At 44.4% G+C, this 17,034-nt stretch overlaps 1 protein-coding gene across 8 annotated transcripts in view; it reads left to right on the top strand.

The window, feature by feature from the left end:
• Positions 1-17,034, top strand: part of nrxn2b (neurexin 2b) — a 1,057,142-nt gene that overhangs the window by 501,255 nt on the left and 538,853 nt on the right. The gene's annotated exons all lie outside the window — the stretch shown is intronic.

The raw sequence follows: 17,034 nt of genomic DNA, 5'->3' as shown, positions 1-17,034 counted from the left end.
TGAGAGGGGACATCAGGACAAGCCCAAAACTCACTTGGAGCGCCACGCCCACTCGCACAGGGAGGCGGCCATCTTGGCTTCAAACCCGGACATCGTCCAAACTCATTTTACGTTTTAACGAACTAGTCCCTGGTTTTTCATCGGATTTAGCTCACATTTGGCACAGCGCGTCTAGACATATTGAAATTCAATATTTGCCCAGCGTTTCTCAAAAAAGTTTCACCGTCTCCGCGTAACGCCGCGTCAAAAAACGCGTAGATTTCGCGTTGTTTCCAAGAAAGCTCAGGCTCACAGGCATAAGCCCACAGAGCTCATATTCATGTCACTAATGCGCCACCTGAAACTGAACAGAATGAAGCCATTAATGTGTAGCCTGCTCCAAGTATAGCGCCCCCTAGCCATACCTTGAAAACTGCACTTTTGAATATTTTTAATACAATGATGCCAGTATGTTCTAGACACTTTTGCAAACCAAAAAATACAATATAGTCATGTCATATTTTCTAAGATGTGGGCGTGACTTTGACTTTTATGTGGGAGTCTATCTGGACCTGCCTTGTGTGTCAACAAACTAGTCCCTGGTTTTTCAGCAGAATAAGCCCATACCTGCTTAAACAGACTCTCCTGACACGGGGCTACAAAAAATACCTGACTTTTTTTTCACTCAGACCCCCCCGTTTCGAATGGCGCCCCCCCAAAAACACGTTTTGTCATGTAAATGTGACACCATCTCGCAGGCACGCGCTCTATCCAGTCTGGATCATACTTGGCTGACAGAAGTCCACTTACGGTCTGATTCCATAGAGATCAATAACTGCACGGTGCTCATCACTATAGCGCCCCCTGCCTATACCTTGAAAAAATTATTTTGTCCGATTTCCACCAAACTTTCCAGATGTCTTCTACTCATCATAACAAACCAAAAAATATATTACACCATGCCTCTATCTCGCTCCGTTCTCCTTATATTTAGGCCCGAGCCGGACGCAGTCCTGGCAAGGGACTATTGTTTTTGGGTGGTTTCTTATTATTATTATTATTATTATTATTATTTTTTTTTTTCTCCGGAAAGGATCGCGTTTTTGACCCGCTAAACGTGGGTGAAAGCTCCCCAAAATTGGCGGAGGCAATGAGGCAGCGAAAAAATTTATGATATTGGACGAATGGGACACGCCCACAACAAAACGGCTCCACAGCGCCCTCTGGAAGCGGACCCCAATTCAAAAAAATCGGGGCGTTTTTGGGCGTACGCCCGAATCACTCGCCACAGTGAGAGGGGACATCAGGACAAGCCCAAAACTCACTTGGAGCGCCACGCCCACTCGCACAGGGAGGCGGCCATCTTGGCTTCAAACCCGGACATCGTCCAAACTCATTTTACGTTTTAACGAACTAGTCCCTGGTTTTTCATCGGATTTAGCTCACATTTGGCACAGCGCGTCTAGACATATTGAAATTCAATATTTGCCCAGCGTTTCTCAAAAAAGTTTCACCGTCTCCGCGTAACGCCGCGTCAAAAAACGCGTAGATTTCGCGTTGTTTCCAAGAAAGCTCAGGCTCACAGGCATAAGCCCACAGAGCTCATATTCATGTCACTAATGCGCCACCTGAAACTGAACAGAATGAAGCCATTAATGTGTAGCCTGCTCCAAGTATAGCGCCCCCTAGCCATACCTTGAAAACTGCACTTTTGAATATTTTTAATACAATGATGCCAGTATGTTCTAGACACTTTTGCAAACCAAAAAATACAATATAGTCATGTCATATTTTCTAAGATGTGGGCGTGACTTTGACTTTTATGTGGGAGTCTATCTGGACCTGCCTTGTGTGTCAACAAACTAGTCCCTGGTTTTTCAGCAGAATAAGCCCATACCTGCTTAAACAGACTCTCCTGACACGGGGCTACAAAAAATACCTGACTTTTTTTTCACTCAGACCCCCCCGTTTCGAATGGCGCCCCCCCAAAAACACGTTTTGTCATGTAAATGTGACACCATCTCGCAGGCACGCGCTCTATCCAGTCTGGATCATACTTGGCTGACAGAAGTCCACTTACGGTCTGATTCCATAGAGATCAATAACTGCACGGTGCTCATCACTATAGCGCCCCCTGCCTATACCTTGAAAAAATTATTTTGTCCGATTTCCACCAAACTTTCCAGATGTCTTCTACTCATCATAACAAACCAAAAAATATATTACACCATGCCTCTATCTCGCTCCGTTCTCCTTATATTTAGGCCCGAGCCGGACGCAGTCCTGGCAAGGGACTATTGTTTTTGGGTGGTTTCTTATTATTATTATTATTAGGCCCGAGCCGGACGCAGTCCTGGCAAGGGACTATTGTTTTTGGGTGGTTTCTTATTATTATTATTATTATTATTATTATTATTTTTTTTCTCCGGAAAGGATCGCGTTTTTGACCCGCTAAACGTGGGTGAAAGCTCCCCAAAATTGGCGGAGGCAATGAGGCAGCGAAAAAATTTATGATATTGGACGAATGGGACACGCCCACAACAAAACGGCTCCACAGCGCCCTCTGGAAGCGGACCCCAATTCAAAAAAATCGGGGCGTTTTTGGGCGTACGCCCGAATCACTCGCCACAGTGAGAGGGGACATCAGGACAAGCCCAAAACTCACTTGGAGCGCCACGCCCACTCGCACAGGGAGGCGGCCATCTTGGCTTCAAACCCGGACATCGTCCAAACTCATTTTACGTTTTAACGAACTAGTCCCTGGTTTTTCATCGGATTTAGCTCACATTTGGCACAGCGCGTCTAGACATATTGAAATTCAATATTTGCCCAGCGTTTCTCAAAAAAGTTTCACCGTCTCCGCGTAACGCCGCGTCAAAAAACGCGTAGATTTCGCGTTGTTTCCAAGAAAGCTCAGGCTCACAGGCATAAGCCCACAGAGCTCATATTCATGTCACTAATGCGCCACCTGAAACTGAACAGAATGAAGCCATTAATGTGTAGCCTGCTCCAAGTATAGCGCCCCCTAGCCATACCTTGAAAACTGCACTTTTGAATATTTTTAATACAATGATGCCAGTATGTTCTAGACACTTTTGCAAACCAAAAAATACAATATAGTCATGTCATATTTTCTAAGATGTGGGCGTGACTTTGACTTTTATGTGGGAGTCTATCTGGACCTGCCTTGTGTGTCAACAAACTAGTCCCTGGTTTTTCAGCAGAATAAGCCCATACCTGCTTAAACAGACTCTCCTGACACGGGGCTACAAAAAATACCTGACTTTTTTTTCACTCAGACCCCCCCGTTTCGAATGGCGCCCCCCCAAAAACACGTTTTGTCATGTAAATGTGACACCATCTCGCAGGCACGCGCTCTATCCAGTCTGGATCATACTTGGCTGACAGAAGTCCACTTACGGTCTGATTCCATAGAGATCAATAACTGCACGGTGCTCATCACTATAGCGCCCCCTGCCTATACCTTGAAAAAATTATTTTGTCCGATTTCCACCAAACTTTCCAGATGTCTTCTACTCATCATAACAAACCAAAAAATATATTACACCATGCCTCTATCTCGCTCCGTTCTCCTTATATTTAGGCCCGAGCCGGACGCAGTCCTGGCAAGGGACTATTGTTTTTGGGTGGTTTCTTATTATTATTATTATTATTATTATTATTTTTTTTTTTCTCCGGAAAGGATCGCGTTTTTGACCCGCTAAACGTGGGTGAAAGCTCCCCAAAATTGGCGGAGGCAATGAGGCAGCGAAAAAATTTATGATATTGGACGAATGGGACACGCCCACAACAAAACGGCTCCACAGCGCCCTCTGGAAGCGGACCCCAATTCAAAAAAATCGGGGCGTTTTTGGGCGTACGCCCGAATCACTCGCCACAGTGAGAGGGGACATCAGGACAAGCCCAAAACTCACTTGGAGCGCCACGCCCACTCGCACAGGGAGGCGGCCATCTTGGCTTTCAAGTGGCCTTTTAAGTGGCTTGTAAGTGGCCCGCCCATCCTCCGTGAAAATAGCCAGAGGTCTTAGCCTAGCTGCATACTGGCCTCTGTCAGAGGCCTCTGTCTCCTGAAATTCGCCAATTTTCCAAATTTCTCCCTTTCTTCACAAAAGCCACACTTTTGGACTCATAGGTACTTATACTACCCCTCTGTCACAGACAGAAGCTTTAATTTGGACGTTTTTGCCTCCAAATTCACGTTTTTCTCAACAGTACAATCACAGGAAGTTTAATTCGTCTGTTTCCTGTCCGTCTCTCTGTGTGCTCCTCGTACTATATGGGTCTTTCCAAAATATTGCTTCAATATCGAGGGTGCTGCAGGGCTGAAACCCTCTCTCAACGTTTCTTTGGGCAGCCAGGAATTTACCCTGATTAAATAATGATAGAATATATTATTTTCTATACTGTAAATCCATTTCCTGCAAATACACAAGTGCGGGGTATTTCATGATATCAATGTCAAATCCCCTGCAGTAATCACTCAGTCTTAGTAGCTCCATTGGTAGAGAGCTGGGTTAGTGTACAGGAGGTTGCTGGATCAAATACCAACCTTGACTCTTTTTCATTTGTTTTTCTTTTCGACTCCGCACTTTCTGGTAAGAACATGAATCGTCGCCGATGGTTCCAAACTCATTAGAAACATGAAAATTACTCCTCCAGTGTGTTGCCGGGATCAAATTTCAGCCTGTGAATTTGGAGTACCCAAGCAGTCATCAGGCCAATGTTTGCATGGAATTACAGCCCAGTGATAGCATGTTCGTCTCAAATGAAGGAGGTAGCTAGTCCAAACACAACCTTGACACTTTCATATTGCCTTAACCTTTTACATGGGATGCTGCACACATTGTCACAGCCTATAACATGTGAGTAAGGGACATTTTGCAGAAGTTTCTGTGCCTGTGTGGCATCATAGCTTGAGCGTTGGATTCCCAACCATTAGGTTGTTGGATCAATTCTGACTTTACCTTTTTTTTTTTTTTTTTTTTAACTGCAAATATGGTCCCACCCTCATGAAAAACGCTTCAAAACATGCGTCACTAAAGAGAAAGAAATGGGGGATAATAGGGAGACAATTGAGGAAACACTGGGGAATATGTCGAAAACAATCGGGGACATGTTCAAGGTGGGGGGGGGGGGGAAGGGGGATCTAAACTGTGAATCCGTTTCCTGCAAACACACAAGTGCATGATCTCTCATGACATTAATTTCCAATCTGCTGTTTTATTCATTCAGCTGGAGTAGCTCCATCGGTAGAGAGCTGAACTAGTGTACAGGAGGTTGCTGGATCCAATCCCAATGATCCCTCTTTTATTTCCTTTTTCTTTTGGACTCAGCACCTTCCAGGAAGAACTCACTAAAAACAGGGAAATAACCTCTCCTCCAGTGTGTTGCTGCGACCAAATTCCAGCCTGGGAATTTCGAGAAACCAAGCCATCATCAGGCCCATGTTTCAAGTGAAGGAGGTTGCTAGTCCAAACACAGCCATGACACTTTTATATTGTTTTCACCTTTTACATGGGCAACTGCACACATTGTCACAGCCTAAAACACATGAATACAGGACGTTTCATGTGATTGGTTGTGCCTGTGTAGTGTTACTGCTTGTGCATTGGCTTGCCAATCATGACATTAATGGATCAATTTTGACCTTAGCTCTTTTTTTTTTTTTTATAACCGCACCTATGGTCCCGCCCCAATGTATGGGTGGGGTGCATGACCTGAAATTACCTCTCTCCTCCAGTGGTGTGCTGGGAACTAACTTCTGCTCAATAATTTAGACAAAAGTAGCCCACATCGGGGTCTACCTACCATGGAGGTACAGCTCAGTGATAGTGTGCTTGTCTTTAGTGGAGGAGGTTGCCAGTTCAAACATGACTGTGACACTTCTCTAATCCTTTCTCTTTTTTTGTCGGCATTTTAATAGAATTTCTGATACAGTGAAGTCTGTCAGTGATTTTAACAGTTTATACAGTGTTAAGAGTTTCTGCAATATCAACATGTTTGTACAGTTTCTGCAACAAAATAGGGATTATTGCAATTACAACACAATTATGCAACTACATAGGGATTTTCACAATAGCACTATAATGCAACTTAATAGGGACATTCGCATATAAAGCACTGTAATGCAACTTAAAGGGACTTTCGCATATAATAAACTGTAATGCAACTTAAAGGGACTTTCGCATATAATAAACTGTAATGCAACTTAAAGGGACTTTCGCATATAATAAACTGTAATGCAACTTAAAGGGACTTTCGCATATAATGAACTGTAATGCAACTTAAAGGGACTTTCGCATATAATAAACTGTAATGCAACTTAAAGGGACTTTCGCATATAATAAACTGTAATGCAACTTAAAGGGACTTTCGCATATAATAAACTGTAATGCAACTTAAAGGGACTTTCGCATATAATGTACTGTAATGCAACTTAAAGGGACTTTCGCATATAATAAACTGTAATGCAACTTAGAGGGACTTTCGCATATAATAAACTGTAATGCAACTTAAAGGGACTTTCGCATATAATAAACTGTAATGCAACTTAAAGGGACTTTCGCATATAATAAACTGTAATGCAACTTTAAGGGACTTTCGCATAAAATGCACTGTAATACAACTTAAATCAGTGTGATGAGGATTGATCGCAAGGGACCACAGCAAACAGAGGTGGTCGTAAGGCGTGAGAGTGAGCAAAGGTGGTAGCAAGGGATGACAACGAGCGGAGGTGGCCGCAAGGAACAAGAGCGAGCGGAGGTGGCCGCAAGGGACGAGAGTGAGCGGGGGCGGTTGCAAGGGACGAGTCCCCAAGGGCGAGGGCCTTCATCGCCGCTTGCGGCTTTAATTATTATTATTATTATTATTATTATTTTTTTTCTCCGGAAAGGATCGCGTTTTTGACCCGCTAAACGTGGGTGAAAGCTCCCCAAAATTGGCGGAGGCAATGGGGCAGCGAAAAAATTTATGATATTGGACGAATGGGACACGCCCACAACAAAATGGCTCCACAGCGCCCTCTGGAAGCGGACCCCAATTCAAAAAAATAGGGGCGTTTTTGGGCGTAGGCCCGAATCCTTGGCCACAGTGAGAGTAGACATCAGGACAAGCCCAAAACTCACTTGGAGCGCCACGCCCACTCGCACAGGGAGGCGGCCATCTTGGCTTCAAACCCGGACATCGTCCAAACTCATTTTACGTTTTAACGAACTAGTCCCTGGTTTTTTGTCGGATTTAGATCACATTTGGCACAGCGCATCTAGACATGTTGAAATTCAATATTTGCCCAGCGTTTCTCAAAAAAGTTTCACCGTCTCCGCGTAACGCCGCGGCGAAAAACGCGTAGATTTCGCGTTGTTTCCAAGAAAGCTCACACTCACAGGCATAAGCCCAGAGAGCTCATATTCATGTCACTAATGCGCCACCTGAAACTGAACAGAATGAAGCCATTAATGTGTAGCCTGCTCCCAGGATAGCGCCCCCTAGCCATACCTTGAAAACTGCACTTTTGAATCTTTTTAATACAATGATGCCAGTATGTTCTAGACACTTTTGGAAACCAAAAAATACATTATAGTCATGTCATATTTTCTAAGATGTGGGCGTGACTTTGACTTTTATTTGGGAGTCTATCTGGACCTGCCTTGTGTGTCAACAAACTAGTCCCTGGTTTTTCAGCAGAATAAGCCCATACCTGTTTAAACAGACTCTCCTGACACGGGGCTACAAAAAATACCTGACTTTTTTTTCTCTCAGACCCCCCCGTTTCGAATGGCGCCCCCCCAAAAACACATTTTGTCATGTAAATTTGACACCACCTCGCAGGCGCGCGCTCTATCCAGTCTGGATCCTACTTGGATGACAGAAGGCCACTTACGGTCTGATTCTATAGAGATCAATTACTTCACGGTGCACATCACTATAGCGCCCCCTGCCTATACCTTGAAAAAATTATTTTGTCCGATTTCCACCAAACTTACCAGATGTCTTCTACTCATCATAACAAACAAAAAAATATATTACACCATGCCTCTATCTTGCTCCGTTCTCTTAATATTTAGGCCCGAGCCGGACGCAGTCCTGGCAAGGGACTATTGTTTTTGGGTGGTTTCTTATTATTATTATTATTATTATTATTATTTTTTTTCTCCGGAAAGGATCGCGTTTTTGACCCGCTAAACGTGGGTGAAAGCTCCCCAAAATTGGCGGAGGCAATGGGGCAGCGAAAAAATTTATGATATTGGACGAATGGGACACGCCCACAACAAAATGGCTCCACAGCGCCCTCTGGAAGCGGACCCCAATTCAAAAAAATAGGGGCGTTTTTGGGCGTAGGCCCGAATCCTTGGCCACAGTGAGAGTAGACATCAGGACAAGCCCAAAACTCACTTGGAGCGCCACGCCCACTCGCACAGGGAGGCGGCCATCTTGGCTTCAAACCCGGACATCGTCCAAACTCATTTTACGTTTTAACGAACTAGTCCCTGGTTTTTTGTCGGATTTAGATCACATTTGGCACAGCGCATCTAGACATGTTGAAATTCAATATTTGCCCAGCGTTTCTCAAAAAAGTTTCACCGTCTCCGCGTAACGCCGCGGCGAAAAACGCGTAGATTTCGCGTTGTTTCCAAGAAAGCTCACACTCACAGGCATAAGCCCAGAGAGCTCATATTCATGTCACTAATGCGCCACCTGAAACTGAACAGAATGAAGCCATTAATGTGTAGCCTGCTCCCAGGATAGCGCCCCCTAGCCATACCTTGAAAACTGCACTTTTGAATCTTTTTAATACAATGATGCCAGTATGTTCTAGACACTTTTGGAAACCAAAAAATACATTATAGTCATGTCATATTTTCTAAGATGTGGGCGTGACTTTGACTTTTATTTGGGAGTCTATCTGGACCTGCCTTGTGTGTCAACAAACTAGTCCCTGGTTTTTCAGCAGAATAAGCCCATACCTGTTTAAACAGACTCTCCTGACACGGGGCTACAAAAAATACCTGACTTTTTTTTCTCTCAGACCCCCCCGTTTCGAATGGCGCCCCCCCAAAAACACATTTTGTCATGTAAATTTGACACCACCTCGCAGGCGCGCGCTCTATCCAGTCTGGATCCTACTTGGATGACAGAAGGCCACTTACGGTCTGATTCTATAGAGATCAATTACTTCACGGTGCACATCACTATAGCGCCCCCTGCCTATACCTTGAAAAAATTATTTTGTCCGATTTCCACCAAACTTACCAGATGTCTTCTACTCATCATAACAAACAAAAAAATATATTACACCATGCCTCTATCTTGCTCCGTTCTCTTAATATTTAGGCCCGAGCCGGACGCAGTCCTGGCAAGGGACTATTGTTTTTGGGTGGTTTCTTATTATTATTATTATTATTATTATTATTTTTTTTCTCCGGAAAGGATCGCGTTTTTGACCCGCTAAACGTGGGTGAAAGCTCCCCAAAATTGGCGGAGGCAATGGGGCAGCGAAAAAATTTATGATATTGGACGAATGGGACACGCCCACAACAAAATGGCTCCACAGCGCCCTCTGGAAGCGGACCCCAATTCAAAAAAATAGGGGCGTTTTTGGGCGTAGGCCCGAATCCTTGGCCACAGTGAGAGTAGACATCAGGACAAGCCCAAAACTCACTTGGAGCGCCACGCCCACTCGCACAGGGAGGCGGCCATCTTGGCTTCAAACCCGGACATCGTCCAAACTCATTTTACGTTTTAACGAACTAGTCCCTGGTTTTTTGTCGGATTTAGATCACATTTGGCACAGCGCATCTAGACATGTTGAAATTCAATATTTGCCCAGCGTTTCTCAAAAAAGTTTCACCGTCTCCGCGTAACGCCGCGGCGAAAAACGCGTAGATTTCGCGTTGTTTCCAAGAAAGCTCACACTCACAGGCATAAGCCCAGAGAGCTCATATTCATGTCACTAATGCGCCACCTGAAACTGAACAGAATGAAGCCATTAATGTGTAGCCTGCTCCCAGGATAGCGCCCCCTAGCCATACCTTGAAAACTGCACTTTTGAATCTTTTTAATACAATGATGCCAGTATGTTCTAGACACTTTTGGAAACCAAAAAATACATTATAGTCATGTCATATTTTCTAAGATGTGGGCGTGACTTTGACTTTTATTTGGGAGTCTATCTGGACCTGCCTTGTGTGTCAACAAACTAGTCCCTGGTTTTTCAGCAGAATAAGCCCATACCTGTTTAAACAGACTCTCCTGACACGGGGCTACAAAAAATACCTGACTTTTTTTTCTCTCAGACCCCCCCGTTTCGAATGGCGCCCCCCCAAAAACACATTTTGTCATGTAAATTTGACACCACCTCGCAGGCGCGCGCTCTATCCAGTCTGGATCCTACTTGGATGACAGAAGGCCACTTACGGTCTGATTCTATAGAGATCAATTACTTCACGGTGCACATCACTATAGCGCCCCCTGCCTATACCTTGAAAAAATTATTTTGTCCGATTTCCACCAAACTTACCAGATGTCTTCTACTCATCATAACAAACAAAAAAATATATTACACCATGCCTCTATCTTGCTCCGTTCTCTTAATATTTAGGCCCGAGCCGGACGCAGTCCTGGCAAGGGACTATTGTTTTTGGGTGGTTTCTTATTAGGCCCGAGCCGGACGCAGTCCTGGCAAGGGACTATTGTTTTTGGGTGGTTTCTTATTATTATTATTATTATTATTATTATTTTTTTTCTCCGGAAAGGATCGCGTTTTTGACCCGCTAAACGTGGGTGAAAGCTCCCCAAAATTGGCGGAGGCAATGGGGCAGCGAAAAAATTTATGATATTGGACGAATGGGACACGCCCACAACAAAATGGCTCCACAGCGCCCTCTGGAAGCGGACCCCAATTCAAAAAAATAGGGGCGTTTTTGGGCGTAGGCCCGAATCCTTGGCCACAGTGAGAGTAGACATCAGGACAAGCCCAAAACTCACTTGGAGCGCCACGCCCACTCGCACAGGGAGGCGGCCATCTTGGCTTCAAACCCGGACATCGTCCAAACTCATTTTACGTTTTAACGAACTAGTCCCTGGTTTTTTGTCGGATTTAGATCACATTTGGCACAGCGCATCTAGACATGTTGAAATTCAATATTTGCCCAGCGTTTCTCAAAAAAGTTTCACCGTCTCCGCGTAACGCCGCGGCGAAAAACGCGTAGATTTCGCGTTGTTTCCAAGAAAGCTCACACTCACAGGCATAAGCCCAGAGAGCTCATATTCATGTCACTAATGCGCCACCTGAAACTGAACAGAATGAAGCCATTAATGTGTAGCCTGCTCCCAGGATAGCGCCCCCTAGCCATACCTTGAAAACTGCACTTTTGAATCTTTTTAATACAATGATGCCAGTATGTTCTAGACACTTTTGGAAACCAAAAAATACATTATAGTCATGTCATATTTTCTAAGATGTGGGCGTGACTTTGACTTTTATTTGGGAGTCTATCTGGACCTGCCTTGTGTGTCAACAAACTAGTCCCTGGTTTTTCAGCAGAATAAGCCCATACCTGTTTAAACAGACTCTCCTGACACGGGGCTACAAAAAATACCTGACTTTTTTTTCTCTCAGACCCCCCCGTTTCGAATGGCGCCCCCCCAAAAACACATTTTGTCATGTAAATTTGACACCACCTCGCAGGCGCGCGCTCTATCCAGTCTGGATCCTACTTGGATGACAGAAGGCCACTTACGGTCTGATTCTATAGAGATCAATTACTTCACGGTGCACATCACTATAGCGCCCCCTGCCTATACCTTGAAAAAATTATTTTGTCCGATTTCCACCAAACTTACCAGATGTCTTCTACTCATCATAACAAACAAAAAAATATATTACACCATGCCTCTATCTTGCTCCGTTCTCTTAATATTTAGGCCCGAGCCGGACGCAGTCCTGGCAAGGGACTATTGTTTTTGGGTGGTTTCTTATTATTATTATTATTATTATTATTATTTTTTTTCTCCGGAAAGGATCGCGTTTTTGACCCGCTAAACGTGGGTGAAAGCTCCCCAAAATTGGCGGAGGCAATGGGGCAGCGAAAAAATTTATGATATTGGACGAATGGGACACGCCCACAACAAAATGGCTCCACAGCGCCCTCTGGAAGCGGACCCCAATTCAAAAAAATAGGGGCGTTTTTGGGCGTAGGCCCGAATCCTTGGCCACAGTGAGAGTAGACATCAGGACAAGCCCAAAACTCACTTGGAGCGCCACGCCCACTCGCACAGGGAGGCGGCCATCTTGGCTTGAATTGGCTTTCAAGTGGCTTGTAAGTGGCCCGCCCATCCTCCGTGGAAATAGCCAGAGGTCTTAGCCTGGCAGCATACTGGCTTCTGTCAGAGGCTTCTGTGTCCTGAAATTCGCCAATTTTCCAAATTTCTCCCTTTCTTCACAAAAGCCACACTTTTGGACTCGTATGTACTTATACTACCCCTCTGTCACAGACAGAAGCTTTAATTTGGACGTTTTTGCCTCCAAATTCACGTTTTTCTCAACAGTACAATCACAGGAAGTTTAGTTCGTCTGTTTCCTGTCCGTCTCTCTGTGTGCTCCTCGTACTATATGGGTCTTTCCAAAATATTGCTTCAATATCGAGGGTGCTGCAGGGCTGAAACCCTCTCTCAACGTTTCTTTGGGCAGCCAGGAATTTACCCTGATTAAATAATGATAGAATATATTATTTTCTATATTGTAAATCCATTTCCTGCAAATACACAAGTGCAGGGTATTTCATGATATCATTGTCAAATCCCCTGCAGTAATCACTCAGTCTTAGTAGCTCCATTGGTAGAGAGCTGGGTTAGTGTACAGGAGGTTGCTGGATCAAATCCCAACCAAGACTCTTTTTCACTTGTTTTTCTTTTGGACACATCACTTTCTGGGAAGAAAGCGCATCGTCGCCGACGGTTCCACACTCATTAAAAACAGGGAAATGACCCCTCCAGTGTGTTGTGAGTGCCATGAGTTCAGGACGTTTCCTAGAAGTTCCTGTGCCTGTGTGGCATCACAGCTTGAGCGTTAGATTCCCATCCATTAGGTTGGTGGATCAATATTGACTCTTTCTGACTTCAATTTTTTTTTCTTTTAATTACCCGCGCTTATGGTCCCACCCTCATGAAAAACGCTTTCAAAATATGCGTCACTAAAGAGAAAGAAATGGGGGGATAGTGGGGAGACAGTTGAGGAATCACTGGGGGAAAATGTCGAAAACTATCAGGGAAACGTTCCGGGGGGGGGGGGGGGGGGGGACATGACCTGAAGAATTCTAAACTGTAAATCTGTTTCCTGCAACACACAAGTGCGGGGTCCTGTCATGAAATTAATTTCACATCTGCTGTGTAATTCACTCAGATGAAGTAGCTCCATTGGTAGAGAGCTGAACTAGTGTACAGGAGGTTGCTGGATCAAATCCCAACATTGACTTTTATTTCCTTTTTCTTTTGAACTCAGCACCTTCCAGGAAGATCTCACTAAAAACAGGGAAATAACCTCTCCTCCAATGTGTTGCTGCGACCAAATTTCAGCCTGGGAATTTAGAGAAACCAAGCCATCATCAGGCCCATGTTTCAAGTGAAGGAGTTTGCGAGTCCAAACACAGCCTTGACACTTTTCTATTACTTTCAACTTTTACATGGGCTGCTGCACACATTGTCACAGCCTAAAACACATGAGTCCGGGGCATTTCACCAGAGTTGTTGTGCCTGCGTAGTGTCATAGCTTGAGTGTTGGGATTTTAACCATAAGAGTGCTGGATCAATTCTGACCTTGTTTCTTTTTCTTTCTGTATTCTTTTTCTTCACTGCGCCTATAGTGTCCCACCCTCATGAAAAACGCTTTCTAAATATAAGCCACGAAAGAGACCGAAATGGGGGGATAGGGAAACAATTGAGGCAACACTGCCCGATAATTTACAGGAAAGTAGCCCAGATCAGGCCATACTTACCAAGGAGCTATAGCTCACGGATAGTGTAATTGTCTTTGGTGTAGGAGGTTGCCAGTTCAAATATGGCTGTGACACTTCTCTAATACTTTCTCTTTTCTTGCCGGCATTTTAATAGGATTTCTGATACAGTGAAGTCTGTCAGTGATTTCAACAGTTTTTACAGTTTCTGCAACAAAATAGGGATTTTTGCAACTACAACACAATTATGCAACTACATAGAGATTTTCACAATAGCACTGTAATGCAACTTAATAGGGACTTTCGCATAACATGCAACTTAATTCACCTTATTCTGGACGTTCGCGCGGGCGCCGCCATGAACTGTGCCCGCCCCTTTTCTCCTATGTGTTAACATGGGGCTGGAGGAGTCCACATAAAATCAGTCACTACACGAAAACAAAGCCGTTTTCAGGCCGCGCAGAGAAACGCTGCAGTGTTTATTTGTCGGTGCACATGAACATCGGACATTTTACACAAATCAATCGACTACACATCAGATTTGAGCTGAGAATATTTTCACTCGTTCTCCGTTAAAATGAACGGGCAAAAGTAGGCAGGGCAGAATACGGTGAATAGGGACTTTCGCATAAAATGCACTGTAATGCAACTTAAAGGGACTTTCACATATAATAAACTGTAATGCAACTTAAAGGGACTTTCACATATAATAAACTGTAATGCAACTTAAAGGGACTTTCGCATATAATACACTGTAATGCAACTTTAAGGGACTTTCGCATATAATAAACTGTAATGCAACTTAAAGGGACTTTCGCATATAATGCACTGTAATGCAACTTAAAGGGACTTTCGCATAAAATGCACTATAATGCAACTTAATAGGGACTTTCACATAAAATACACTGTAATGCAACTTAAAGGGACTTTCGCATAAAATGCACTGTAATGCAACTGTAAGGGACTTTCGCATAAAATGTACTGTAATGCAACTTAAAGGGACTTTCGCATAAAATGCACTGTAATGCAACTGTAAGGGACTTTCGCATAAAATGTACTGTAATGCAACTTAAAGGGACTTTCGCATAAAATGCACTGTAATGCAACTGTAAGGGACTTTCGCATAAAATGTACTGTAATGCAACTTAAAGGGACTTTCGCATATAATGCACTGTAATGCAACTTAAATCAGTGTGATGAGGATTGGTCGCAAGGGACCACAGCAAACAGAGGTGGTCGTAAGGCGTGAGAGTGAGCAAAAGTGGTAGCAAGGGATGACAACGAGCGGAGGTGGCCGCAAGGGACGAGAGCAACGGGGGCGGTTGCAAGGGACGAGTCCCCAAGAGCGAGGGCCTTCATCGCCGCTTGCGGCTTTAATTATTATTATTATTATTATTATTATTTTTTTTCTCCGGAAAGGATCGCGTTTTTGACCCGCTAAACGTGGGTGAAAGCTCCCCAAAATTGGCGGAGGCAATGGGGCAGCGAAAAAATTTATGATATTGGACGAATGGGACACGCCCACAACAAAATGGCTCCACAGCGCCCTCTGGAAGCGGACCCCAATTCAAAAAAATAGGGGCGTTTTTGGGCGTAGGCCCGAATCCTTGGCCACAGTGAGAGTAGACATCAGGACAAGCCCAAAACTCACTTGGAGCGCCACGCCCACTCGCACAGGGAGGCGGCCATCTTGGCTTCAAACCCGGACATCGTCCAAACTCATTTTACGTTTTAACGAACTAGTCCCTGGTTTTTTGTCGGATTTAGATCACATTTGGCACAGCGCATCTAGACATGTTGAAATTCAATATTTGCCCAGCGTTTCTCAAAAAAGTTTCACCGTCTCCGCGTAACGCCGCGGCGAAAAACGCGTAGATTTCGCGTTGTTTCCAAGAAAGCTCACACTCACAGGCATAAGCCCAGAGAGCTCATATTCATGTCACTAATGCGCCACCTGAAACTGAACAGAATGAAGCCATTAATGTGTAGCCTGCTCCCAGGATAGCGCCCCCTAGCCATACCTTGAAAACTGCACTTTTGAATCTTTTTAATACAATGATGCCAGTATGTTCTAGACACTTTTGGAAACCAAAAAATACATTATAGTCATGTCATATTTTCTAAGATGTGGGCGTGACTTTGACTTTTATTTGGGAGTCTATCTGGACCTGCCTTGTGTGTCAACAAACTAGTCCCTGGTTTTTCAGCAGAATAAGCCCATACCTGTTTAAACAGACTCTCCTGACACGGGGCTACAAAAAATACCTGACTTTTTTTTCTCTCAGACCCCCCCGTTTCGAATGGCGCCCCCCCAAAAACACATTTTGTCATGTAAATTTGACACCACCTCGCAGGCGCGCGCTCTATCCAGTCTGGATCCTACTTGGATGACAGAAGGCCACTTACGGTCTGATTCTATAGAGATCAATTACTTCACGGTGCACATCACTATAGCGCCCCCTGCCTATACCTTGAAAAAATTATTTTGTCCGATTTCCACCAAACTTACCAGATGTCTTCTACTCATCATAACAAACAAAAAAATATATTACACCATGCCTCTATCTTGCTCCGTTCTCTTAATATTTAGGCCCGAGCCGGACGCAGTCCTGGCAAGGGACTATTGTTTTTGGGTGGTTTCTTATTATTATTATTATTATTATTATTATTTTTTTTCTCCGGAAAGGATCGCGTTTTTGACCCGCTAAACGTGGGTGAAAGCTCCCCAAAATTGGCGGAGGCAATGGGGCAGCGAAAAAATTTATGATATTGGACGAATGGGACACGCCCACAACAAAATGGCTCCACAGCGCCCTCTGGAAGCGGACCCCAATTCAAAAAAATAGGGGCGTTTTTGGGCGTAGGCCCGAATCCTTGGCCACAGTGAGAGTAGACATCAGGACAAGCCCAAAACTCACTTGGAGCGCCACGCCCACTCGCACAGGGAGGCGGCCATCTTGGCTTCAAACCCGGACATCGTCCAAACTCATTTTACGTTTTAACGAACTAGTCCCTGGTTTTTTGTCGGATTTAGATCACATTTGGCACAGCGCATCTAGACATGTTGAAATTCAATATTTGCCCA

Source organism: Gobius niger, assembly GCF_951799975.1.
Source record: "Gobius niger genome assembly, chromosome: 21".
In the NCBI taxonomy this organism is placed as follows: Eukaryota; Metazoa; Chordata; class Actinopteri; order Gobiiformes; family Gobiidae; genus Gobius; species Gobius niger.
The sequence above is the reverse complement of the archived record's forward strand: the minus strand, read 5'-3'. Positions and strand labels throughout refer to the sequence as shown.